This window comes from Triticum dicoccoides, chromosome 5A (genome assembly GCF_002162155.2).
Source record: "Triticum dicoccoides isolate Atlit2015 ecotype Zavitan chromosome 5A, WEW_v2.0, whole genome shotgun sequence".
Taxonomy (NCBI): Eukaryota; Viridiplantae; Streptophyta; class Magnoliopsida; order Poales; family Poaceae; genus Triticum; species Triticum dicoccoides.
Window position 1 is genome coordinate 17,918,164 of NC_041388.1, and position 3,895 is coordinate 17,922,058.

The following is a 3,895-nucleotide window of genomic DNA, read 5'->3' on the forward strand; positions in this document are numbered from 1 at the left end:
TATCATCATTTCACCCACATAGCATGTTCCAAAAAGTAGAGAGGTTACGACAAAAACTTGATGCACTTCGTGTACAAAATGGACAATCACTTTCGAAGTATCAAAGTTTCGAACCATAAGACATGAAAGCATTTCAAATGAACTCTGAAAATGTTGAAAGTTGGGATGGTATCATAATTTCACCCACATAGCATTTGCTTATTGCGGGAGAAAGTCTTCACTTTTTCTTCGCTTGTGTCATTTGCTTATTGCGCCGTAACCATGGATAATCTTCATTGTTTATCAGGATGCTTGGGTCAGCCTTGACATTGAAGGGAGGAATTTCATGAAACTTTTCATAATCTTCAGACATGTCTGTCTTGCCGTCCACTCCCAGGATGTCCCTTTTTCCTGAAAGAACTATGTGGCGCTTTGGCTCATCGTATGATGTATTCGCTTCCTTATCTTTTCTTTTTCTCGGTTTGGTAGACATGTCCTTCACATAGATAACCTGTGCCACATCATTGGCTAGGACGAACGGTTCGTCAGTGTACCCAAGATTTTTCAGATCCACTATTGTCATTCCGTACTGTGGGTCTACCTGTACCCCGCCGCCTAACAGATTGACCCATTTGCACTTAAACAAAGGGACCTTAAAATCAGGTCCGTAGTCAAGTTCCCATATGTCCACTATGTAACCATAATATGTGTCCTTTCCGCTCTTGGTTGCTGCATCAAAGCGGACACCGCTGTTTTGGTTGGTGCTCTTTTGATCTTGGGCGATCGTGTAAAATGTATTCCCATTTATCTCGTATCCTTTGTAAGTCAATACAGTCAAAGATGGTCCCCTGGACAACAAGTACAACTCATCACAAACAGTGTTGTCACCTCTGAGACGTGTTTCCAACCAACTGCTGAAAGTCCTGATGTGTTCACATGTAATCCAGTCGTCGCACTGCTCCGGGTGTTTGGAGCGCAGACTGTTCTTGTGTTCATCGACATACGGGGTCACCAAGGTAGAGTTCTGTAAAACTGTGTAGTGTGCTTGAGACCAAGAATATACGTCCCTGCATATTATTGAGTCTCTTCCAAGAGTGCCTTTTCCAGTCAGTGTCCCCTCATACCGCGATTTAGGGAGACCTATCTTGTTAAGGCCAGGAATGAAGTCAACACAAAACCCGATAACATCCTCTGTTTGATGGCCCATGGAGATGCTTCCTTCTGGCCTAGCGCGGTTACGGACATATTTCTTTAGGACTCCCATGAACCTCTCAAAGGGGAACATATTGTGTAGAAATACGGGCCCCAGGATGACAATCTCGTCGACTAGATGAACTAGGACGTGCGTCATGATATTGAAGAAGGATGGTGGGAACACCAGCTCGAAACTGACAAGACATTACGCCACATCACTCCTTAGCCTTGGTACGATTTCTCGATCGATCACCTTCTGAGAGATTGCATTGAGGAATGCACATAGCTTCACAATGGCTAATCGGACGTTTTCCGGTAGAAGCCCCCTCAATGCAACCGGAAGCAGTTGTGTCATAATCACGTGGCAGTCATGAGACTTTAGGTTCTGAAACTTTTTCTCTGGCATATTTATTATTCCCTTTATATTCGACGAGAAGCCAGTCGTGACCTTCATACTGAGCAGGCATTCAAAGAAGATTTCTTTCTCTTCTTTCGTAAGAGCATAGCTGGCAGGACCTTTATACTGCTTCGGAGGCATGCCGTCCTTTTCGTGCAAACGTTGCATGTTCTCTCATGCCTCAGGTGTATCTTTTGTCTTCCCATACACGCCCAAGAAGCCTAGTAGGTTCACGCAAAGGTTCTTCGTCACGTGCATCACGTCGATTGAGGAGCGGACCTCTAGGTCTTTCCAGTAGGGTAGGTCCCAAAATATAGATTTCTTCTTCCACATGGGTGCGTGTCCCTCAGCGTCATTCGGAACAGCTAGTCCACCGGGACCCTTTCCAAAGATTACGTAGTGTAAATCATTGACCATAGCAAGCACGTGATCACCGGTGCGCATGGCGGGCTTCTTCCGGTGATCTGCCTCGCCTTTGAAATGCTTGCCTTTCTTTCGACATTGATGGTTGGTCGGAAGAAATCGACGATGGCCCAGGTACACATTCTTCCTGCATTTGTCCAGGTATATACTTTCAGTGTCATCTAAACAGTGCGTGCATGCGTGGTATCCTTTGTTTGTCTGTCCTGAAAGGTTACTGAGAGCGGGCCAATCGTTGATGGTCACGAACAACAACGCCTTAAGGTTAAATTCCTCCTGTCTGTGCTCATCCCACGTACGTACACCATTTCCATTCCACAGCTATAAAAGTTCTTCAACTAATGGCCTTAGGTACACATCAATTTTGTTGCCGGGTTGCTTAGGGCCTTGGATGAGAACTAGCATCATAATGAACTTTCGCTTCATGCACATCCAAGGAGGAAGGTTATACATACATAGAGTCATGGGCCAGGTGCTGTGATTGCTGCTCTGCTCCCCGAAAGGATTAATGCCATCCGCGCTTAAAGCAAACCATACATTCCTTGGGTCCTTTGCGAACTCATCCCAGTACTTTCTCTAGATTTTTCTCCACTGCGACCCGTCAGCGGGTGCTCTCAACTTCCCATCTTTCTTTCGGTTCTCACTGTTCCATCGCATCAACTTGGCATGCTCTTCGTTTCTGAACAGACATTTCAATCGTGGTATTATAGGAGCATACCACATCACCTTCGCAGGAACCCTCTTCCTGAGGGGCTCGCCGTCAACATCACCAGGGTCATCTCGTCTAATCTTATACCGCAACTCACCGCATACCGGGCATGCGTTCAGATCCTTGTATGCACCGCAGTAGAGGATGCAGTCATTAGGGCATGCATGTATCTTCTCCACCTCCAATCCTAGAGGGCATACGACCTTCTTTGCTGCGTATGTACTGTCGGGCAATTCGTTATCCTTTGGAAGCTTCTTCTTCAATATTTTCAGTAGCTTCTCAAATCCTTTGTCAGCCACAGCATTCTCTGCCTTCCACTGCAGCAATTCCAGTATGGTACCGAGCTTTGTGTTGCCATCTTCGCAATTGGGGTATAACCCTTTTTTTGTGATCCTCTAACATGCGATCGAACTTCAGCTTCTCCTTTTGACTAATGCATTGCGTCCTTGCATCGACAATGACCCGGCGGAGATCATCATCATCGGGCACATCGTCTGGTTCCTCTTGATCTTCAGCAGCTTCACCCGTGGCAACATCATTGGGCACATCGTCTGGTTCCTCTTGATCTTCACCATCTCCCCCCGTTGCAGCATCACCGTATTCAGGGGGCACATAGTTGTCATCGTACTCTTCTTCTTCGCCGTCTTCCATCATAACCCCTATTTCTTCGTGCCTCGTCCAAACATTATAGTGTGGCATGAAACCCTTGTAAAGCAGGTGGGAGTGAAGGATTTTCCGGTTAGAGTAAGACCTCGTATTCCCACATTCAGTGCATGGACAACACATAAAACCATTCTGCTTGTTTGCCTCAGCCGCATCGAGAAACTCATGCACGCCCTTAATGTACTCGCGGGTGTGTCTGTCACCGTACATCCATTGCTGGTTCATCTGCGTCCATTATATATAATTAAGTGTCCAAATTAATAGAAGTTCATCATCACATTAAAACCAAAGTGTATACATAGTTCTCATCTAACAACATATAGCTCTCCAGAGCATCTAATTAATTAAACCATACATTGAAACTATGTAAAACATTTCAATGCGAAAACAAATGCGATCATAATCGCAACCAAGGTAACAATTGATCCAACGGCATAATGATACCAAGCCTCGGTATGAATGGCATATTTTCTAATCTTTCTAATCTTCAAGCGCATTGCATCCATCTTGATCTTGTGATCATCGACGACATC